At 49.2% G+C, this 24,806-nt stretch overlaps 1 protein-coding gene across 12 annotated transcripts in view; it reads right to left on the bottom strand.

Annotated features, from left to right (window-relative positions):
* The window catches only part of CCSER2 (coiled-coil serine rich protein 2), a 574,371-nt gene that overhangs the window by 495,434 nt on the left and 54,131 nt on the right, over positions 1-24,806 (bottom strand). The window lies entirely within an intron of this gene.

Here is a 24,806-nt window from a genome sequence, read left to right as displayed (position 1 = left end):
GAATGCACTTTCGAAATGGGTGACACAGTTCTAGGCTACAGATTACCTGTGCACTTTACATTGGATTGGTTGCTCAGAAGCTGATCAAATGTCCTTCCACTTGGCATTTTGGATCAGCTATTTTTAAAAACAAGTAGGAGGAAGATGAGAGTATACAAAATATATATGTAGGGAGTAGTAGGGCTATTAATGCACTTTAGAATTGGCCTACATTTTTCTAGTCTGTTAGACTATTTTTGAACTTTATACTGCTGATTTGGTACTAATAGTTAGAATGAACCAATACGTTAGGCGATTGTTTTCTTAAGCTTATATCAGCAGTATAACTAAAGAATGTTTAGAGTTGAAATCATTTAATGAGGTGCCCGTGGTAATAATGTAATTATTTATTGAATATTGGTCTTAGAGGGCTAAGTGCTGTGAATCAACATGTTAAACTCCCGGTTTCCTAAGTTCAAATCAAAAGCATGATGGCTTGGACAACTGCAATTATTTTCTTATGTATGGTAAATTAACTTACGATTTCATATTAGTCTTTTATGGTTGTTAATCTGTTGACATTTATTTATGGACGGAAAAACGTACCTAAAAATCATGTTTGTATTTTTAAAAGAAAACGTTTGATCTGCCAAATTGGCATAGTATCAAACATGATAAGAAACCTAATTTTTTAAACAACTAAATTACGAGATTTTGTTTATGCGCCTCCAGGTCCCTCCTGGATAGGCGTGTTACGCCTACAGCGAAGTGTCTCCAAAAAGGATTCCTGTTTTAATGGTTTAACAACGAGTGCGTGAGTTTGTTGGTTCAGCAACGTTGCAAACTAGTAGTAAACATTTGTTGAGCCGCAATACTACTGCAAAAGAAACAAGCATTGGCATAGCCAATAGGTCTCGCCTTTGGGACCTTATAAGTGTTTAGCCATGCAACAGTTGCATAACTAAATACTTGTAAGGTCCCAAAAGCGAGATCTATTGGCTATGCCAAGCGGTCATGCGGCCGCAAAAGTGATCGCAATCGCAATCAAACATCAAAGCGGCCGTGAAAGTAATCGCGGCGCGCGCGCCCGCGCACATGCACTTTAGCTCTAGGCTGGTCTGGTAGCACTTTTTGGAGCCCTCTCAATAAGTCTCGCCAGACCAGCGCATGCGCTGGGTCAGGCGTCTCAGACCTAAAAAACAAGCTACTTCTGCGGAAAACTCGTAAAAAATGGACAACCACCGAGTATAGCAGAAAGTAAACACCTCCAGCGAACGAGACAACCAAGGCACACTTCATTCTCTCTGGGTCATTTTTGAAAAATGTCTCCTACAGTAGTCGATAATACAACACTACAGTCACGATGATGGATCTTTTGCAATGTTACATGCACCCCATGTTCTAGTCCAGTTGAGATTTAGAAGTTACATTTTTCGATATTTAATTAGCTATTGTTATAGGTAATTATTAGCATTTGGGAAATATCCCTGCATTGCTAAAAGAGGTAAAGTACCTTTGGATCTTGTTAGCTAGTGTCTCTGGTTACTTGGTTTATAGATAAATATGACTCTTAACTTTAGTGTTTGAGCAACGAATATGGACTCTGGAGCTAGATACACATTATGTTTGCTTTATAAAGTAATGGGTGTTTGGTATAATAGTGACACACTGGTGGCAAGCATTTGGAGTCGTCATTTTGGCTACAAATTGGTGTAAAAAGCAGATTTCTGCAAAATAAATCAAAACAGAATATGGCATTACTAGTAAATACTATTACTTAGTATTAAGGTACATAATGAACTACTGATGAAGGTAAACCTTAGACCAAATATTGATAACGATAACCACCCCATATTTGGACTAGGGACCCATTATGCACCTTAATTTAATCATTTGTGTTTCAAGAGCACACAGTCAAGATCCTAAGGTACTTGTAGGTACGATGCAATCAGGGGAGCTTGTGAGTCTGCTGCGGCCTCTGATCTTAGCCCTTTTCTTCCTTCTGGACATCTAGCCCTCCACCCGAACAACACATCACTCTCTCTACTCTCCCCGTCCCAACCCTAGCATCTCGTTGGTGTCAAGACTTGGGGTTGCTGTTCTGACCGCTCCTCCATGGCAGAGATTCTGCCAGGCTATGGTGTTTTCTTTCTCATAGATCCCCCTAAGGCTACAAACGCATTTCAGGGAAATGCAGCTGTGCTTCGCACTTGAGAAACTCCCCTGACCTCTTCCGACTTTCTAGAGTTATGTTGTTGGGATTTGTTTACAGCTTACTACCATTGTTATGGCGTCACAGAACACAAAGTGATTTGTGTAGTTAGTGGAGGGCTCCACTTAGGCAACTCCTTACTGAAGCATCAACACTACTCACCCCACTATGCTTCTCACAGGAGTGCGTTCATCAATTCAATTGTGTTTTTCGCCCACCTCCACCCTCTGATGTACTGCTCATCAAAGCTGGGAGTACCTCCACCCATGTCAAGCTGTGCTTATCACCAGGACCGCCCCCCTCCAGCTGTGTTTCCCACAGGAGTACTTCCACCCATCCCCAGCTATGCTTCGTCCCCTCCACCTCTGCTGTCATTCTTGACTTTGCTCCTCCCGAGATGTGCTTCTCACAAGCGAGCACTCACATGTTCACTAATAGTGCACTCCTCTGCGTGTTTCCCACAAGAGAGAGCTTGATGCCCCGCTGTGGCGGCGAGTGTAGGTGGTGGCAGCTCCTACGTAATCCGCTTGTGTTCTGGGGCAGTCTGTGAGTTTGTTTGCTATTTATTGATAACTCTACAGCTGCACTGTCAATACCCGTTTATCCCTGTTTTTATGTACTTTGCATAGTAACGTCTGACTTTTAACTTTTTAAACTGTTTGCACTGCTCACTTTTGCCCACGTACCTTAGCAAGGAGGTGTGCTTCCCCTGCCCCGGTCCACCACGGCTTCCTGTGCCGATTGAGTGGAGGGAGGGGTTTCAGCATAAATTGCACATGCCTTCCAGGACGTGCAGCGGGCGCGCTGCGCCAAAGAGAAGCCCATCTGCACCCGTCCGCGTCCCGGAAGTGACCAGCGCCAGCCATGCTGGCCAGGCCGAGTCAGACGCCCGCAGCGGTAGGATACTCTTCACTCATGAGGAATGGTTAGCCCTTGAGGTTACTAAATGTAGTGGTGGTAAGCAGTGGCAGTCCTCCATAACTTATCTAGAACTTGCCCCTTCTGTACTTTTTGCCTCCGCCCCAGCGTCATAAGCCCTCTTACTTTAGCTGCGAGTGAGCCCAGGATTCAGGCAGCACTCATTAATGCCCGCTCCATGGCCAAGCATGCACCTGACATATACGAGCTTCTGTTGGATGCTAAATTGGATGTTCTTTTTATAAATTGGCTGAGTGAGTCCTGTGCTCCGGTAGTGGAGCTCGCCATCCCTAGGGGCTATAAAATTGTCCGTGGTGACTGTAGAACGGGGAGGGGGGGGGGGGGGACAGCAGTGGTGTTCAGGGATTCGTGGTCTTTTACTTGCGAAGTCTCTGGGGAGTGGGCGGAGGGAGAGGCTTTGGATTTCACTTTCACCCTTTCCCCTCTTTTTACACTGAGTGGCACGTTGGTTTACCGACCGCCTGGTCCTCCTGGAGCCTTTTTGAGTGTGCTTGACAAAGTTATTATCCCTCGTGCCCTTCACTATTTCAAGTTTTTACTTCTGGGGGATTTTAATATCCATCTGTATTCTCCCGATGCGCCTGACTAGAGGGCTCTTTTGGACTCACTTAATTTGGCTCCTCTGATTCAATGGGTCAAGTTGCCATTGCATTCGGGTGGTCATCTAATTGATTTGGTGTGCACTCATTTTGATGTAAAGGTAGGGGATCTGGAACCCGTTACATGGTTTGACCACTACTTGATTAAGTTCTCTTGGCCTATGGGTAAGTTTTCTCGAACCCCTGTTCTGCCCTCCGATATGCATCCTGGGAAGATTAATCTACCGGCACTCTCGGAGGCTTTGCTTCAGGCACGCCCGGTCCCCGGCCCAATCTGGGTTTAGAGCTGCCTATAGCACGGAGACCGCTCCGGTGGAGATGTCGGAAGCAATCACTGAGTGCCTGGATGGGGGCGGCAGGGCGGCCTTGATTTTACTGGACCTCTCTGCCGCCTTCGATACGGTACCACACCAGCTTCTCCTTGCCATGCTATCCTCTATCTGCGTTGCCGGTCCGGCATGGGAGTGGGTCAAATCCTTCTTGGATGGTCGCACGCAGCAGGACTGCATGGCTCCTTTTTCATCCTCTGTCAGGAAACTCTCTACGGGGGTTCCTCAGGGCTCTACTTTGAGCCCTCTTCTTTTTAATATATATCTGACCCCTTTGATTGATCTGGCAGAGGAGCTGGGAGCAAAAATAATAGCTTATGCGGACGATACCCAGTTGCTATTTACCTGGAGGGGCTCGGATCTGGACACTAACATCGCCCAGACGTGCCTAGCGTCCGTATTTCACTGGCTTGCACAGGCCCATTTAAAGTGCAATGTGGACAAGTCGGAGGTTCTCCTGTACGGGCCAGTTTCCTCCGGCCTTCAGACAATCTCTGTGGCCCCCAGATTTCCCTTGTCCTAACTCTGAGGGAGGCCCGGCAAAAAACTTAGGGGTGTGGTTCAGCGAGGATCTCCGGTTCGCTGATCATGTTAAAAAAGCTCACCGGAGTCTGCGTTGGCACCCTCAAGGCCTTAAGAAGGTTCTTTCCCTTACTCCCTAGAGAGGCTAAAGAGACAGTAGCCCGTGCCTTGATTCTCTCCCGACTCAACTATGCCAATGCTTTGTTCATTGGCATTCCTGGGTATTTGCTGAAAAAACTGCAAACTATACAGAATGCCATAGCCAGACTCCTGTTCAACATCTCTAGGAGTTCTAGTGTTCGGCAGCATTTACAGGATCTGCACTAGCTGCCTGTACCCTTTCGCACAGGGCCCTCCATGGCCTAGGCCCTGTGTCTGCCTCTCTACGTCGGATGACTATTCTGCGATTTCATAGATCACGTTTGGGGGGGGCCAGTCTCTTTCTGTAAAAACAGCAGTTGCCTGGAATGCTCTCCCCTCGGATCTTCAGCAAATTTAAGACTTCCGTCTTTTTAAAAAACGTTTAAAGGACGCATCTGTTCAGTCTGCTCTTCTAAATGGCTCTTGCTTGCTCCACCCCCTCGCCAGGACACTCTAGAGTATTTGTGCGCGCTACAAGCTCTTTATAACATAACATTACTGGTGCACTCCCCATGTGTTTGCAGCTTCCATAAGGCAGAGGTACTTTAACCCGGTCTCCTCTGGTCAGCTTACTTTGAAACCATATATCTCTGCAAGGGGATGTTTTACACTGTTATCCGGCTTTTAAAATTGCCTGTATCTGTGGAAACAGGACAGAGGCAGCTACCTTTCCTGATAAGGAAAGGTACATTTCAATTAGTTTACATTTCAAATGTCTTCCAGGCAGACTCCAGACACAGCCTTTGTGTAGTGATGCCCCTCACATTAGGGCTGCCTCCAGTCTGGCGCTCCCACCACAGAGGAACCAAGAGGTGTGAGGGCTCTGCTCAAATCAAGGTAGACAAATGCTTGGCCTCACCTAAAGGGTGCCCTTCAACCTGCAGCTCCACCCCTACTCACCATAGCATCTACAAAAAAAGTCAGTGCTTCAGGAAGTCCAATCAGCAGCCATTTGGTAGCAAAAGTGTTCATTGAATTGGCACAAGGAGCCCTTCACCATTCCCTCACTCATACTAGTGTTTGTATCCCCTGCCCTCCAGCAATGCAAGAAATACACTTTCACTGTCTGGGACGCTGACCTCGGCTTCCAACTGGTACGAATGCAAACCAGAGTCTGCAATACAGCAAGTCAAATCTGAGGATGATCACCAAAATCTTTTTTTCAATGTGTACATTATTTCCCATGTATTTTCTTGACATAAGTCCAGCCATTATTTCCCGCTTTCAGCCCTCGAACTGGTCAACTGAGGTGGCTGGATGGGTGGTCTAGAAGTAGCCTAACAGTGGAGAGATGGTTTACCAGATTCTAGTGCATACTAAAAATTCCCATTATGGAACAATCTTCACAAGTAAATAATGTTGCTTTCTCTCTACATTCTTGCATCTTCAACCTGCATTGCTGTCTCAAAACATTCACTACATTCCTTAAATCCCCCATAAAATAAACTGTCCTTTCATTAAAACTCCTGTTTGTCACCCCTCTATTTTCTTCTTTCTTTCAAATATCCCTTTCCTTCCTTTCCTGCATTCCTGCGCTCCCTGAGCACAACCTACTCTTTTGACTATTCTCTCTTTCAGCAAATTTCACACAACTTATTTAAAAGATCACAATCTCTCCTCCTTCTGCTGAAAGCCATACTTATGCAACCTAACAACAAATAATCTCCTCTAACTCCTGTACTATCCCTCCAACCATGTGCTTGAGCTCACCCCCCACACCCCACTAATGAGCACAACCAACCACTATTACTTTAGTTCACCACAGAAAACTGAAATGGCTGCATGGAATGATTTGATATGAGCACAAAAGACTAACCCAAGTAACTGACAGTAAGCAATAACACTGAAATAATCTATTAACCTGGGGTTCCAGAACAGTGTGCTGCCTGGCGTAAAGCGCTTTGATGCCTCGTTAGGGGTTGTAAGCGCTATATAAATGCATTTACAATTTCATGACCCTACATTAAAGCCCAGTTCCCTTTCCAAGCCACACACAACCCTCGTGTTAGTGTAGGTTGTTTACATTAGACTGGGATATTAAAAAAAACAAGATATTTAGTGCTGATTTCACAAATAAACAAACGCCCCAGTCAAGTAAACACGGAAAAACGTTATCTTATGTTAAATATCTATGGCAGGATCTGCGCTGTATGAAACTGTATCGCCCAAAAAAAAAAATTAAAACCCTTAACAGAAATCTGTGTGCAGCCTGCAGAACACAAATCTTGGAAGCAGAAGGCTGACTTTCGCCCTCCTGAGGTTAAACATAAAAAAACGCAATTATGTTTTGTTTGATTTATGTAATGCATAGCAGGCGCAACAAACATCCTGTCATTTGTGAGGCAAATAAATACAGATGGAGGTGGTCTAGTTTATCTTGATATCTATTTATAGGGTCGGGCTGGCCTGCTGGCACACAGGCATTGCCTGACAGGTTGATCCGACAGGTCAGTGTACGGGCCCGTTTGTTTGGGTGGTTTTTCGGCCTACTTTAGAATTTGCTGGGTCAATTTTTATTGTTGATTTTCTTGATATTAAAACAAATATTGTCAGCAGCAAGCTGAATCAATCAGTCTTCTAGACCACTTATACATTGTGTCTTTACAAACTCAAAACTTCCCCAATTTGCAAACACAAAGCCACTTATTTTTCAGCCATCTCATGAAGGCCACTTTTATTTTGGTGCCGGGCCCTTTTTTTCTGTCCCAGTCCGGCCCGGTCTACTTACATGCACTGGAAAGGCCTCTAAACCTAACGCATATTACAGAGAGAAATTACCTCGTTTGAAGACTCCGCATAGGAGATGCGTTGATAATGGCTTTTAGAAAGCCGGATCGATTGCAGCATCATCTGCCCCATACCAAAAGAGACCCATTAGTATGAGTAGAAAGAAAGATAAGGATCCAATTACTAAGAACTTTGGAGGAGATAAAATATTACAGAAAGAAAAAAAAATAAACTACATCGAATGGCCCTTGGCATCTTGAAAGGCAACTCATTTTTTTAAACATTTGACTTCACTAATTGCGCATACCCTCCGGTGTATTCCGTCTTAATTTCGGTCAATGCAAAAGTGATTTAACAGCAACTCTGAATTCAATACTCCTGTTATTTCTCCCAAAACATTCCCTGCGTTAAACAGAAGATTAAACATTTGCAGTGGAAGTTCTGGGATGTTTCATTTATTCAAGTAGGAATGATTCATGGAGGTTCTAGAAGTGTCCGTTAAGTTTCTTCTTTTACATCCGTGCTTAATTTGTAAAATATTAATGTGCAGGTGCTCAAATGTTTGTTGGAGGCCACACCTACTTTTCTCCAGCTTCACCCACTTCATCCACTGGCTCCACCCACTTCCTCCACTGGCTCCACCCACTTCATCTACTAGCTCCACCCACTTCCTCAACTGGTACTGCTAAGTCAGTTGTAATGCCAGAAAGCATGGAAATGTCACACATAAGTACTCAGACCAAGAATCATGGAAACGTCCCACAAAGGCACCCAGGCCAGAAGGCATTGAAAATGTCAAACAAACACACCCAAGCCAGTGGCACTGAAACAATTTTTAAAGTGTTGGTAGGAGAGAGAGCGATCCTCTCTCCTACCAATTGCAGAGACAAAGCTATATTCCAGTAGACATGAAAACGTAGGACAATGGGGGTTTCCTGGTTTTCTAACCATTGTGAAGGTCTAACCAGCCAGCCCAGCATTCCAAAGGTGTTCTACTTCTTCTAGGTACATCCAGGCTAGTGTCCGGCGCTCAATATTTCACGATCAGCCTCAAATCACACATGCAGTCGGGCTTAAAAAAACATTATTGCCTAGCTGCGGGCAGGTTAGGCAAGCACAGCATCACGTTCAGATAATTCAGCGCTCTGAATGGGATCTTACAGCCACAAGAAACTCATTAAAAGAGATACCACAGAAGTGCTCCTCCCGAGTCCTGAAGCAGCACCCAGACGGTGTAAAATGTACTGAGTACATTGGGCTCAAAAAATTAGAATTAACTGTACGTCATGAGAAACTGCAGTTAAAAATACCCAATGAAGTATTTGCACAAGTCATCCACAGCCCCAGCCTGCGCCTGTCCCTCCTGGAGCTGAAGATTCCTAAGATAAGAACCTCTCTCCCAGTACTAGACCCAGGGCTGTCCCTCCCGGCCCTGAATATTCCTGGCATAGGAGCATCTTTCCATAGCCCCAGCCTGTTCCCTCCCACAGCACTGCTGTTATCAGAACACCTGTCCACACCCCCAGGTATAGCTGCTCCCTCTCGAAGATGTCCCTGTTCTAGGAACCTCTCTCCACAGCCCCATGCTGCCTCATTTGTTGAAGCATTGTCTGCTATAAGAGCCTCTCTCTGCCTCTCTTCTCCTTCAGACCCCCTGGAGCCTGCTGCAGTGCTGCACCCCTCCGAGGACCCTCCTGCTCACTGCCAGACGTTTGAGGTGAAACTCTTTGCCCAGGGCTGGTGCCAGCACTGCATTCCGTGGCCTCCCGTACCCTGGTGCACCCTGATTGGAGGTGGGTGGATGAGAGTGAGTGCTGGAAGGTGGAGGGAAAGCGCCTCTGGGATTCCTCTTCTGCTGCCCCCTGCCTGGAGAGGGCTCGAGCTTGAGGGACTGCCCCCTGCCTGGAGAGGGGTCAAGCTTGAGGGACTGCCCCCTGCCTGGAGAGGCGTCCAGCAGGGGACACCTTTCTGTGCACCCTTTCCTGATGCACCCAGTTAGGAGGGGTTGAGGCGAGAGTAAGGATTGCACGGAAAGCCCTCTGGGGCTCCAGTCCTCACTTTATATCTCTCCTGCCAGAGTAGCGCCCACCACGCGGTGTCTTGCACCCATGCCAGCAGCAGACGGCTCTCTCCAAGGAGTGACACTTAATATCAGTGTGTCTGAAGCTCGGTTTACAGCGCTAAACCAAACAGTCCCTGCTAGTTTCACATAAAAGATAGGAAAGAATCAGTTCATTTTCCATCCTGTTCCCCAGAAAATGTTGCAAATTGCCTTTGAAAAATGACAGTATTTTATCATTTCAGATGTCCCGACATACCCCATCCCTACTACTTTATACAGTCTCTGCCCCCTGAGTCTAGCACCCTCTGCGACCCCCCCCCCTCCCAACGCCCCAGTGATGTCTCTCTGCCGTGGTGGTACTTTCTGACTGAGGCTGCCAGGCTCAGGCACCAGTTCTGTCCCTCTGACCCCGGCCCCACGTGTGGCACTCCGCGGCCTCGGTGATCTAACTGTCTCCCTGCACCCGGCCCCAAGTGTGGCACTCTGCGCATCGGTGATGTCTCTCAGTCTCTGGGCTCTGCACCTTGAGGTTGGCACTGTCTGAGGCACCAGTTGTGAGTGTCCCGCCCTCCACCCCCCCCACCAAGTGTTGCACACACTGCAGCCTCAGTGATGCCTCTAGTTTGCCCCCTACCGCCGCCTACTACTGGGCACACTCTGCAGCCTCAGTGGTGAGGTCGCCCTGCCCTCTGAGTGTGTTGCCCGGGCCGGGGTTACTCAGAGAGCAGGGCCGTTTCCCGTTTGTTAACTTGAGACTTTGAGTGTGACAACGCCACCTGACCACACCCAAGAAAGTGAAACCATCGGGAAAGGCCCGCATCCGTGGGAACCTAATGCGTGCTCGTCTGCGCGCACCAGCCACCAGTCGCCATCTTTGGACAAGTCAGCGAGCTGCTGGGCGGGTAGGCTAAGTCGGCAGGGACTAGTTTTACTTCAACCCAGTCGCAGCCTGCGCAGGCCAGTACACTGCGGCGCCGGCAGGCCCTCTCCCGATCAAAAGTGTACAAGACTATACCGCTACAGCCAGTGTGCCTTCAGCGAAACTAAATGACACATGGATGCATTGCAATGCATTTGCAGCCTCATAATAATCATAAGTATATCGTATCTTATGGAGCTGCCTCCCACCACGTCGGTGATCTTACAACCGGACCCTCACGCTACCAAACGGTATTGGAATGGCTAGTTAGTTGGCTTAGCTTAGCTCAGTAGTTTACTAACTCACTGTTTTATTTATCTTCTTGCCGTTACTCGTGGTGGGCGGTCCGGCTCAGTGAATAACTGATTTTTTACGATTAGGCGGCCTGGTGCACTGCCACTGCTGCTGTTTGCTACCAGAACCAGACAGTACTGCACATCGATGCCTGCCTGCGCACAAGCTGCCCTGCCCTCAGGCTCAACGGCGTCGTCTGTCGGGGGTCGGGCAGCGCCGGCCCGCGGATGACTGGAACAACGGATGATGTCCTGGTTAGCAGTGAGCTGCGGTGGTTATGCTGGGGGCTAGGCATTGCGTGGTCATGTGAAAAAAATGTGTGCACGGTGCCGCGCGCTTCGCGTACGGCCCCAACCCCCCCCCCCCCATCAGAACCTAAATCCAGCCCGCCCCTGGTGCACCAATAAATCAGTGTCTGTCAGTATGCACGCCCGCCCAACGGCAAGTGGCAACACTGCAACGCGCACGCATAGTCAACTGCACGCACGGCCGCTCTTACTGTGTGAAGTAAATTAAGGGCTGCGGCCGCCATGATCACAACACGCTGAGGCTGCACGCACCGAGTACAGACTTACGGTAAATTTTAAAAACATCAATGTGTGACGCACGTGTGAAGATGCGTAGACCCGGCCCTGTCAATTAAGTGCCGGTGCTAAGCACTGGAAAGCTCCGGCACAAATTAAGCACTGTTTTACATACTAAGGAGTACATCTTTAACTTGCAAAAATCAAAATATGTTCAAAGATGTCCCATTATGTAGCTCGAAATTAATTATCCCAGCCACTTTACTTGCTGTCACTTCAACCTATGAACATAAATATGTTTCAGACTTCACAATCTAGCTCCAATTAACATTTATTTTTTGTTTTATTAAAGCATTTAGCTCCATTCAACAAAACAGAGGCTACCAACACCCCCCCTCCCCTTTCCGGGTGTTGCAGTTGGCATACATCCAATAAACATTTCTAAGAGGTACTTATCTCCATTGTTAGAATTGGGGGTCTCTAGCTGGGAGAGGTAGGTACCTTTGACCAAGTAGGGGCTCTTGCTTCTTAGTCAGGGAAAGGAAGGTACACTCCTGGATAACCCCTGCTCACCCCCTTGGTAGCTTGGCACAAGCAGATAGGCTTATCTCAGAGGCAGTGTGTAAAGCATTTGTCAACACATACAGTAATACAGTGAAAACACTACAAATGGACACCACAGCAGTTTAGAAAAATAAGTAATCATTACTAGACTTAACACAAGACCAAACGACAAAAATCCACAATACTGTAATCAAAAAATACTCTTTAAAATGGTAGAAAATAGCTTAGTTCAATGTAAATGGTAAATGCGACACTTTACTCTCAAAGTACCTTGGACTCGTCATGCAATACAAACAAAAGGGTCGCAGGGATGGTGATGCATCGGTTCCTTGCTTCGGGGGAGGTGATGCGTCGGTTCCTTACTGCAGCGCAGGCGAGGTGATGAATCGGTTCCTTACCGGAGAGGAGGTGATGCGGCGGTTTCTTACTGCGTTCTGGTTACGATGCGACAAGATGGTGCCTCGATGCGATGCGACGATCCGGTGCGATGCGACAAAATGGCGTCTTTGATGCGATGCGACAATGTTACATACGAGGCATGAACGACCGACGGCCGTGCGGCGAACTCAGTAACTTCTGAGCCGCGACCGGACCTGCGACGCGCTTCTCCGGTGATACGACAGTGACATCTGCGGTGGTGACACGCTTCGTTGGTGATAAGATGGCGAACCGATGCGGCGGCGGCACGATTCTTCGATGGTGCGACGGCAACTGATGCGGCAGCGGCACGCTTCTCCTTATTGCGTTGCGCTTCCAGCTCCCAGCAACACGCAGTCTTGTCAGAGGGCCCAAACAACAGTAAGCACCTCTCTGCAGGTAGAATTCCCAGCAAGGGAATTCAGGGGAGCTAGTGGTGAAGTCTTGTATCCCTGAGACTTCAGGCAGGAGGCAAGCACACTTCAAGCCCTTGGGGATTCTTCTTCAAGATGATGAAGTTCACAAAAGTCCTCTTCCCCTTTCCTTGGCAAATAAAGTAACCACTGCAGGCCAACCCCAGAAATAGCATAGCACAGGGGCAGTCTCTTCCTTCAGCTTTCTTGGTTCTTCTCCTTGCCAAAGGTTCGTCTTGATTCCCAAAGTGATTCAAAGTTCTGGGCCCCAATATTTATACCAGTAAATCCTTTGTCCTCTGAAGGCAGAGGGTGCCTGTGCCCAACCAAAACCAGTTCTGTGTAGCTTCCTGGCAGGAGGTGGAGACAGCATTGTTTAAAGCAAACCTGGCCCAGGTAGCTGAAAGGAAATCTCCTCCCCCTACTCTCTACTCTATTAGGGCTCAGGTCAGTGAAAGGAAATCCGCGCCCCCCCCCCCCCCCCCCCCCACTCTCTATTCAATGCCGATCCTATTCAGCCCAGCCCTGACCCATCTGACTGCTGGAGCCAAAGCCCTCTCCAGCCCCCTGTCACTCACAAACCAGACATGGAATACACAAACCTAGCAGAGGCATGCTGGATGGTTAGGCAAGAAAATACCTACTTTCTAAAAGTTGTATTTTCAAACACAGAATGTAGAAATCACCCTCACTAAAAGATGTATTTTAACATTCTGAGTTCAGGCATACTAAACCCCAATTTCTACCTTGTTCCCTGGGTCAGTTAGGATTATAAGATGTATTAATCAAACTGCCCATTCTGGCCTACGGGAGCAGGTAGCCTTGCAATAGTGAAAAACTAAATTAGCTGTAATTCATTATCAGGACATGCCACACACATCAGTGCTTGTCCTATCTTTTACATACAATGCACCCTACCCTGGAAAGGTTTAGGGACTGGCAAGTTGGTGCACTTGCCAAGTCGACATGGCAGTCCCAGACTGCACACAGGCTCTGCAATGGCAGGCCTGAGCCAGATTTCACAAGCTGCTTCTGTGGGTGGCACAACCAGTGCTGCAAGATCACCAGCAGCATTTGATTTACAGGCCCTCGGAACACATGGTGCACTGTACTAGGGTCTGACAAGTAAATCAAATAAGCCAATCATGGAGTCACTAATCCATTACAACAATTTACAACATGGAGCACTAGCACTTTGGCACTGAACAGCAGTGGCAAAGTGCCCAAAGCATCTAGACCATCAAAAAAATAGCAAAACATAGGAGGCAACAGTAAAAACATGGCAGGGAGACCCACACCAATGGTGCCAGGTCTAACATCCATCTTTTCCCTGCATTTCCTTACTAATTAATCATGTAGTACCAATGCATTTTTTTTTCAATATTATTAATTTAAAAAATGATTTTCAGGGACACCCGGGGTAGGAAACAAAACACTGCATGGTCAGAAGTTGCATGTTTTACAATAAAGATCGCTGCACCAAAATATCACATTTAAAAGAGGCCACTTTGGTGGGATTTTCACACACTGCTCTGAAAACACATAGACCCAAATTTTCTTTACTTCACAGTGGATGCTCTGACGCATGAGCGAGTTTAAATTCCCAAATGTTATATGTTGCACTGTTCTCAGGATGTATAAATGCAGGCCAGATATAATTTAATATCCCTGGCACTTGAAGCGCTGATGTCAGCAAACAGCAATGAGTTTACACGGCAGGGCAACGCCACAGCCATTAAACGTGCCTCCACAAACACCTAATAGAAACTTATTCTCAAGAAATGCCGTCGTCACGGGTGTGACGAAATTGTTTATTTGCAATGCAAAGCCAAACAATACCCACAAAAGTGCTGATTTGACAGCCGACTATTTCATCATATTTTCCCCGGGCCTAGGTATTGAAATATTAGCCAAGCACAGTGCACGCAAAACGAGTAATGCAAACATACATTAGCAGAGACCAGAGAACTGCTCTTATTGAGCGAGTCGAGCAATTATAAATCATGTAGAAATAAGACTTAGTTTTAGAATTTTCTGTTGTGTAGGTTTATTTAGTGCCACAGACACGAGTGCTGCTCCTAGGCACTCACGTGGACACCGTACAGCAAAAGGAAATAGGAGCAAACACCAAGCAATGTTAAGTGAAGAAGGCTAGTTAGAACAATATGGTTTTCAGTGCAATTCCGAAAGCCAGGTGGTCTTTGAGACTGGTTCGACAGAAACAAAGAGCATTAAATGGCGTCCTGTCCTGCAACCTCCTCTACCCAAGAGATGTTTTCTCATGGTGTAGCTAATACATTATTCCTAGGCCAAGAAGCTCTGTGCCGTTATAAAACAAGCAGTGGCAAAGCCAATAGATCTGGATGTGACACTGCACCAACCTACTGGCTTTGATATTTGTTTCTACACCAGATGCTACTGTGCATGCGCTATAGCTATCTTGTAATGGACTTCAATAAAACATAAGAAACTCCATTACAAGATGACGCTGTGCATATGCACATATACAGCAGCAATCTGGTAATGGAGTTTTTGTCTGAGACTCCATTTATAGATGGCGCCAGAAGTGTTTAAGACCGTAGGCCCCAAAAACTACAAAACCACAACGTATACCTAAAGCAAACCTGTGATTTGCAGTAATAAAGAAAGAGCAGTAGTAATAAAAAAAGGCAGGCCTTTTTGTGACAGTGTCGCTATAAATAAACAATAGAACAAAAATGTACCAATATTTAACATAGCAATATGTAACCAGAATTATGCTCCTATTTTGCTTTTAGCTATTAGCTTTAACATACATTTCATAAGAAATGATACATAATAATTTCCATATCTGTGATAATTGTATTTCTAACTTTAAACAAGGTGGCCTGCAAACCACGGACGACCAAAAAGGTCAATAGGTCTATCCACCCAAGATTCTCAGAACAAAAGCCCTGCCTGGTAGTGTTAAAAACAAAGGAAACCAATTTCAGAGTCGCTCTCTCCTGGCTACAGGTTTCTTACAATGTTGCAACTTTTAAAACTGCCGGGGTCAATTAATCAAATCAATAATTATTTATTCAATCTTTAAAAAAGATCATAAAAGCATAGCATTTGCAATGCAATAGGTCTCACATTTACAAGAGTTTAAGCTATAATCATTTGCAATGGCAATAGCACAAACTCCTAAATGCAGACCTATTTCACTTCAAATAAGTGGCTGCCATTTTCCCACCTGCTTAAAGTGAAAGCAGGCATAGCGTGCTAAATGATGCAGGAAAGCATGTCATGCCTGCAATAGGAGAAACTCTTTAAAGAAAATAGTGCTTACAGACTAAAGAAGACTTACTGTGTGACAACCGAAGTAAAAGGGCCAGTCGCCATGGGAGGTTACAAATGCAGACAAGGCGGTACTACGGAAGGAGTAACAAGACTAATAACAGCTTGGAAGCCAGTGTTTAGGAAGGCCAATGACACATGCCAATGACAAATATGGACGAAAAGTGGGCAAGGATTCTATTCCATACTCCACTACTGCATGCCTCGCTGCAGCGCATGCGCTGCCCAAGCTCGACCTAAAAAAGGTACAATAAAATTCATACATAACTAATTTTCATGAATACTAAGCTCAGTGTAATACAAATAATTAAAAACATTAAAATCATAACAATTCAATACTAAAGGAAATGTCCTTGCGAGCAGCTAAAAAAGTGCCCTAATATCCCCCTTCTATTGATTTTGTGTTGCGAATGGCCATCTTAACAAAACAAGAGATGCTATAGCAAATTTCTGAGCTATTTAACAATTGAAGGTAAGTTAGAAAGCAAAACGATGTAGCTCTTTAAGCACGTGACAAACTTGAGTTCTGTTTTCTGTCACTGGTTGCACAGTTCATGTCTAAATTTTAACAGTCTTGCTCTCCTAAGGACTGGCTAGTAACACTCCTCCTAAAATCTCCGTACTATTATATCTCGTTTACAGTGATACAAAGTGTTGCTGACTTTATGTCATTTCTGATAATGTTGCCAGATTACGATCATGTGTTCTGCAGCCTTGCACATTTAAACTACAGGGGTCTTTGGTGAGGGTCTGTCAAACTGCTGGAAGCCCACTCGGTATAACCTTTTTAGGTCGAACCTGGGCAGGGCATATGCCACTCTGCGGGAGAGCTATATTCAGTTATGGACTTAAAGCACCGCCCATTTTCCCCACTCATCTTTTCAATTGTCTCCTGTTACTGTCCTTTCAAAATCGTTGATTTTGATTCATGAATAGGCTTAGTAGTCCCTCCTAGGTAACGCCTTGTCTGCATTTGTAACTTCCCATGAGGACTGGACTTTTTACTTTTGTTGTTGCACGGTCTGTTTTATCTACAGTCTGTGAGCTCTATTATCCTCCAAATTTTTCCCCTATTCCACCCACGACGTGCTTTCCTACAACACAGCATGCCGTCCACTTTTATTAGTAATGGCGACCGGCCCGCTTTAACTAAAACCGCTGCGCTTCTTTATTTGTTTGCCGGCACGGTCCGCTTTAATTATAGCGGCAGCGCTCCAGTACCTGTTTTTTTTTGGGGGGGGGGGGGGGGGGGGGGGAGCGCCCCATACAATGCTTGCACTTTAATGGTGGCTGCACCCCTTTCTTTAGGCACTGCTTGCCATGTTCAATTTACCGCTAGCCGCGTCTAAAGAAAGGGGCAAAGCCACCATTAAAGTGGTCTCGCATTTGTGAAAGTTTGAACTATTGCCATCATAAATGACAATGCCTTTTATTTTTTGGTTTACAATGCCAACAGCTTAAACTCTCGTAAATGCGAGACCAATTGCATAGCAAATGCTTGTTTTTTCTAGTGGTGCTTCCTGGTCTGCTATGGGTCCAGTTGGCTAGGGGCCACCGAATGATTTTGTCCCCATGACTGTGGAGACCACCAAGTGTTTTCTCCTTCCATCAATCAGTAGATATTAAATTACAATGCATAAGCATAATAAACTCAATTACAAGGTGCTTAGGATATAAATACATGCATATATGACAGCCTGTCTATTTGGTTTGGCTTTTCAAATACTTGTGAAGCAAGTCAATAGCATCGGCAAAGCCAAGGTAAAGAGTTTGCATGTGCCAGATAGCTGGTGGTGGGCAGTAAGGGTCACATCCTGCACTGGGATTCTGGGGTACAGAGAAAGCAACAGCAGGGAGGGGGCAGCGAAATATTGGAGATTTTACACTGGAGACTTCTTAAAGCAACATGTAACTTTCACTAAATGCCAAGTCTTTAAGGCCAGCCCACCCAGCCAATGGCAACTAAGAAAATGGCAACAGCCAATGGCTGAAGGGAGCGGACCCAAAACCCACTATCCTGTATGCTATGTACCTATGTGCACTGATAATATAATATCTACAGCTGTCTGTATGGGAGACCTAAAAAAGACTGCTTTTTGTACACAATTCCCAGAAAAGACAAAGAACTTAATAGGTGATGACAGAATTTACTCTTCAGGTGTAACAATCCTTTATGCACGCCAATGGCGGTGGAAGGATACACTCAAGAAGCCCACATACAATCACAGGCATAGCCAATAGGTCTCGCCTTTAGGATAATATAAATGTTTATCCAGAGCAATTAGCTTTGCCAATGTCTTAAGCTATGTTGTAGAGCATTGTGGCTGCTGTGCAGCACGCAAAAAAAATTATAATGCAAAAGTGTTAAGCATTTTTGTTACCTTCTATATAACCAAGAAGACATTATGTATAACTGAACTACCCTATTTAAAAAAAGAACTTACATAAAGAAGGTCTTCTAGTTTTTTAGTCCTTGCTATGCTGGCAACTTCTTCCAGACTGTTCTAATGCTTGTTTGTCATAGCTTTTTTTTTTTAGTTATCGGGGGCGCATAAACAACAGGAGGGTGAAGGTTGGGAAATAGTAGCAGAGTTACAACACGAGCAGAGGACGGACACTAGGGGAGAATCAACAGATGCCAGATTCCAAGGACAGACTGAGGTGGTGCTGAGTGATGCTCAGATGGTGCTGAGGTGATGCTCAGGTGGTGCTGAATGATGCTCAAGTGGTGATGTGCTGGTGCTGAGCAGATGCTCAGGTGAGGCGGTGCCGAGTAGATGCTCAGGTGATGGCGGTGCCGAGTAGATGCTCAGGTGAGGCGGTGCCGAGTAGATGCTCAGGTGAGGCGGTGCCGAGAAGATGCTCAGGTGAGGCGGTGCCGAGTAGATGCTCAGGTGAGGCGGTGCCCAGTAGATGCTCAGGTGAGGCGGTGCCCAGTAGATGCTCAGGTGAGGCGGTGCCCAGTAGATGCTCAGGTGAGGCGGTGCCCAGTAGATGCTCAGGTGAGGCGGTGCCCAGTAGATGCTCAGGTGAGGCGGTGCCCAGTAGATGCTCAGGTGAGGCGGTGCCCAGTAGATGCTCAGGTGAGGCGGTGCCCAGTAGATGCTCAGGTGAGGCGGTGCCCAGTAGATGCTCAGGTGAGGCGGTGCCCAGTAGATGCTCAGGTGAGGCGGTGCCCAGTAGATGCTCAGGTGAGGCGGTGCCCAGTAGATGCTCAGGTGAGGCGGTGCCCAGTAGATGCTCAGGTGAGGCGGTGCCCAGTAGATGCTGAGGCGGTGCCCAGTAGATGCTGAGGCGGTGCCCAGTAGATGCTGAGGCGGTGCCGAGTAGATGCTGAGGCGGTGCAGAGTGATGCTGAGGCGGTGCAGAGTGATGCTGAGGCGGTGCAGAGTGATGCTGAGGCGGTGCAGAGTGATGCTGAGGCGGTGCAGAGTGATGCTGAGGCGGTGCAGTGATGCTGAGGCGGTGCTGCTGCACTGGTGCTCACATGGTGCTGAGTGATGCTGTACTGAGATGATGCACTGATGCTTAGGTGGTGCTGTGTTGGTGCTGCAAACTGCTGAGGTGAGAGCTGGTATGCACTCATGAGGAGATGGTGCTGTGCGGATGCTGTACTGTGGTGGTGGTGTGCGGAAGCTGAGGACGTGCTGGGCTGATGCTGTGCTCAGGTGGTGTGGCACTGATACTGACGTGGTGATGAGTGATGCTGAGTGATGCTTTGGTGGTGCTGTGCTGGTGCTGCGCTAGTGTTGAGGTGATGCTGTGTAAATGCTGAAGTGGTGCTTCGTTGGTGCTGAGTTGCTGCACTGGTGCAGAGGCGGTGCTGCACTGATGCTGTGGTGTGCCAGCGCTGGTGCAGGGTTGGTGATGCACAGGTAGAGGTGTACTAATGCGTAGGTGGTGCTGTGCTGATGTGGCTCTGTGGTGGTGTTGAGTGATGCAGAGGAGATTCTGCGCTGGTAATGAGCGATGCTGTGATGGTGCCTAGTGATGATGTGCGGATGATGCTGTTATGGTGCCAAGTCATCCTGAGGTGGTGGTGCTGTGCTGGTGCTCAGGTAGTGATGAGTGATGCAGAGTTGGTGTTGGCTGGGGTGATGCTGCGCTGAGGTGGTACTGCGCCGATGCCGAGGTAGGGCTGCGCTGATACCGAGGAAGGGCTGCGCTGGTGGTAGTGCACCAATGCTGAGAAGGTGCTGTGCTGAGGTGGTGCTGCGCTGGGGTTGAGGAGGTGCTGCGCTGTTGCCGAGTTGGTGCTGCGCTGATGAGGAGATGGTGCTGAGTGATGCTCTGGTGGTGCTGCGCCATGCTGAGGTGGTGGTGCAGCGCCGGTGCTGAGGTGGTGGTGCAGCGCCGGTGCAAAGTGATGTTGAGTTGGTGCTGATGTGGTGCTGCGCTGATGCTGAGTTGGTGCTACGTTGGTGCTGAATTGCTGCTGAGTTGGTGCTACGTTGGTGCTGAATTGCTGCTGAGTTGGTGCTACGTTGGTGCTGAATTGCTGCTGAGTTGGGGCTGCGCTGGTGCTGAGGAGGGGCTGCGCTGGTGCTGAGGAGAGGCTGAACTGGTGCCGCGCGTGGTGTCTGGGGTGGTGCCAGGGGTGGTGCCAGGGGTGGTGCACTGGTGCTCAGGTGGTGCTGAGCTGGTACCGAGTTGGTGCTACGCTGATGCTGAGGTGGTGCTACGTTGGTGCTGAATTGCTGCTGAGTTGAGGCTGTGCTGGTGCTGAGGAGGGGAGGGGCTGGTGCTGAGAAGAGGCTGCACTGGTGCGGAGGTGGGGCTGCATTGGTGCTGAGGAGGGGCTGCACTGGTGCTGAGGAGGGGCTGCACTGGTGCTGAGGAGGGGCTGCACTGGTGCTGAGGAGGGGCTGATATGGTGCTGCACTGGTGTTGTGCTGCTGCCGGAGTGATGCTGCGCTGGTGCCGGGGTGATGCGCTGGTGCCGAGGTGGTGTCGCACTGGTGCTGGTGTGGTGCCGAGTTTTGCCGGGGTGGTGCCGATTTTTGGTCTTGCCGGGGTGGTGCAGAGTCATGCTTGGGCAGAGGTGCTCAGGTGGTGCTGAGCTGGTGCTCAGGTAGTGCTGAGTGATGCAGAGTTAGTGCTGTGCTGAGGTTTGTCATAGCTTTTTTTTTTTAGTTATCGGGGGCGCATAAACAACAGGAGGGTGAAGGTTGGGAAATAGTAGCCGAGTTACAACACGAGCAGAGGACGGACACTAGGGGAGAATCAACAGATGCCAGATTCCAAGGACAGACTGAGGTGGTGCTGAGTGATGCTCAGATGGTGCTGAGGTGATGCTCAGGTGGTGCTGAATGATGCTCAAGTGGTGATGTGCTGGTGCTGAGCAGATGCTCAGGTGAGGCGGTGCCGAGTAGATGCTCAGGTGATGGCGGTGCCGAGTAGATGCTCAGGTGAGGCGGTGCCGAGTAGATGCTCAGGTGAGGCGGTGCCGAGAAGATGCTCAGGTGAGGCGGTGCCGAGTAGATGCTCAGGTGAGGCGGTGCCGAGTAGATGCTCAGGTGAGGCGGTGCCGAGTAGATGCTCAGGTGAGGCGGTGCCGAGTAGATGCTCAGGTGAGGCGGTGCCGAGTAGATGCTCAGGTGAGGCGGTGCAGAGTAGATGCTCAGGTGAGGCGGTGCCCAGTAGATGCTCAGGTGAGGCGGTGCCCAGTAGATGCTCAGGTGAGGCGGTGCCCAGTAGATGCTCAGGTGAGGCGGTGCCCAGTAGATGCTCAGGTGAGGCGGTGCCCAGTAGATGCTCAGGTGAGGCGGTGCCCAGTAGATGCTCAGGTGAGGCGGTGCCCAGTAGATGCTCAGGTGAGGCGGTGCCCAGTAGATGCTCAGGTGAGGCGGTGCCCAGTAGATGCTGAGGCGGTGCCCAGTAGATGCTGAGGCGGTGCCGAGTAGATGCTGAGGCGGTGCAGAGTGATGCTGAGGCGGTGCAGAGTGATGCTGAGGCGGTGCAGAGTGATGCTGAGGCGGTGCAGAGTGATGCTGAGGCGGTGCAGAGTGATGCTGAGGCGGTGCAGTGATGCTGAGGCGGTGCTGCTGCACTGGTGCTCACATGGTGCTGAGTGATGCTGTACTGAGATGATGCACTGATGCTTAGGTGGTGCTGTGTTGGTGCTGCAAACTGCTGAGGTGAGAGCTGGTATGCACTCATGAGGAGATGGTGCTGTGCGGATGCTGTACTGTGGTGGTGGTGTGCGGAAGCTGAGGACGTGCTGGGCTGATGCTGTGCTCAGGTGGTGTGGCACTGATACTGACGTGGTGATGAGTGATGCTGAGTGATGCTTTGGTGGTGCTGTGCTGGTGCTGCGCTAGTGTTGAGGTGATGCTGTGTAAATGCTGAAGTGGTGCTTCGTTGGTGCTGAGTTGCTGCACTGGTGCAGAGGCGGTGCTGCACTGATGCTGTGGTGTGCCAGCGCTGGTGCAGGGTTGGTGATGCACAGGTAGAGGTGTACTAATGCGTAGGTGGTGCTGTGCTGATGTGGCTCTGTGGTGGTGTTGAGTGATGCAGAGGAGATTCTGCGCTGGTAATGAGCGATGCTGTGATGGTGCCTAGTGATGATGTGCGGATGATGCTGTTATGGTGCCAAGTCATCCTGAGGTGGTGGTGCTGTGCTGGTGCTCAGGTAGTGATGAGTGATGCAGAGTTGGTGTTGGCTGGGGTGATGCTGCGCTGAGGTGGTACTGCGCCGATGCCGAGGTAGGGCTGCGCTGATACCGAGGAAGGGCTGCGCTGGTGGTAGTGCACCAATGCTGAGAAGGTGCTGTGCTGAGGTGGTGCTGCGCTGGGGTTGAGGAGGTGCTGCGCTGTTGCCGAGTTGGTGCTGCGCTGATGAGGAGATGGTGCTGAGTGATGCTCTGGTGGTGCTGCGCCATGCTGAGGTGGTGGTGCAGCGCCGGTGCTGAGGTGGTGGTGCAGCGCCGGTGCAAAGTGATGTTGAGTTGGTGCTGATGTGGTGCTGCGCTGATGCTGAGTTGGTGCTACGTTGGTGCTGAATTGCTGCTGAGTTGGTGCTACGTTGGTGCTGAATTGCTGCTGAGTTGGTGCTACGTTGGTGCTGAATTGCTGCTGAGTTGGGGCTGCGCTGGTGCTGAGGAGGGGCTGCGCTGGTGCTGAGGAGAGGCTGAACTGGTGCCGCGCGTGGTGTCTGGGGTGGTGCCAGGGGTGGTGCCAGGGGTGGTGCACTGGTGCTCAGGTGGTGCTGAGCTGGTACCGAGTTGGTGCTACGCTGATGCTGAGGTGGTGCTACGTTGGTGCTGAATTGCTGCTGAGTTGAGGCTGTGCTGGTGCTGAGGAGGGGAGGGGCTGGTGCTGAGAAGAGGCTGCACTGGTGCGGAGGTGGGGCTGCATTGGTGCTGAGGAGGGGCTGCACTGGTGCTGAGGAGGGGCTGCACTGGTGCTGAGGAGGGGCTGCACTGGTGCTGAGGAGGGGCTGATATGGTGCTGCACTGGTGTTGTGCTGCTGCCGGAGTGATGCTGCGCTGGTGCCGGGGTGATGCGCTGGTGCCGAGGTGGTGTCGCACTGGTGCTGGTGTGGTGCCGAGTTTTGCCGGGGTGGTGCCGATTTTTGGTCTTGCCGGGGTGGTGCAGAGTCATGCTTGGGCAGAGGTGCTCAGGTGGTGCTGAGCTGGTGCTCAGGTAGTGCTGAGTGATGCAGAGTTAGTGCTGTGCTGAGGTTATGATGCACTGATGCTGAAGTGGTGCTGCGCTGGTGCTGAGGTGGGGCTGTGCTGGTGCACTGATGCAGAGGTGGTGCTGTGCTGGTGCGGATAGGGTGCTGCACTAGTGCGGAGGTGGTACTACACTAGGGCTGAGATGGTGCTGCGCTAGGGTAGAGGTGGTACAAAACGGTTGGTGGTGCACTGATGAGCAGGTGGTGCTGTGCTGATGCAGAGATGGTGCTGTGCTGATGTGGAGGTGATGCTGCCCTGGTGTGAGGGTGGTGATGCTCTTATGCGGAGGTGGTGATGCCCTGGTGCGGTGGTGGTGTGGAGTCATGCTGTGGCGGTGCGGAGTCATGCTGGGGCGGTGCTGCGCTGGTGCTCAGTTGGTGCCAAGTGATGCTGAGTTGGTGTTGTGCCGAGGTGGATGCTGTGCTGATGCTGAAGTGGTGCTGCGTTGGTGCTAAATTACTGCTGAGAGGTGGGGCTGGAGTGGTGCGGAGGTGGAGCTGTGCTGGTGGTGAGGATGCTGATATGGTGCTGTGCTGATATGGCGTGGTGCTGCATTGATGAGGAGGTGGTGCTTTAATGATGGTGAGATGGGGCTGTGCTGATGCGAAGATGGGGCTGTGCTGATGCGAAGATGGGGCTGTGCTGATACCGACATGGTGCTGCACTGCTGCTGAGGTGGTGCTAAGTGATACTAAGGTGGTGATGGTGTGCTTGTGCAGAGGTTGTGATGAGTGATGCTTTGGTGGTGCTGCGTTGGTGCTGCACTGATGCAGAGATAATGCGGCACTGGTGCTGAGTCAGTGAAGTACTGTGGTGGTGCACTGATGCAGAGGTGGTGCTGTGCTGATGCTGTTGTGGTGTTAAGCGATGCGGAGCTGGTGCTGAGCGATGCTCTGGTGGCACTGAGTGATACTGTGCTGAGTGATGCTTAGGTGGTGCTAACCTGGTAGTGAGGTGGTGCTGCACTGGTGCAGAGGGTGATGCTGTGCTGGGGTGGTGCACTGGTGCTGAAGTGGTGCGCTCAGGTGGTGCTGATCTGGTACTGCGCTGAGTGATGCAGAGGTGGTGATGCTCTGGTGCTGCAGAAGTGGTGCTGAGTGACGCTGACTGGGGCTGAGGTGGTGCTAAGGTGGGGTTTTACTATCTCCTTGCAGGATTTTTTGTTAAG

Source organism: Triturus cristatus, chromosome 1_2 (assembly GCF_964204655.1).
Source record: "Triturus cristatus chromosome 1_2, aTriCri1.1, whole genome shotgun sequence".
In the NCBI taxonomy this organism is placed as follows: Eukaryota; Metazoa; Chordata; class Amphibia; order Caudata; family Salamandridae; genus Triturus; species Triturus cristatus.
The sequence above is the reverse complement of the archived record's forward strand: the minus strand, read 5'-3'. Positions and strand labels throughout refer to the sequence as shown.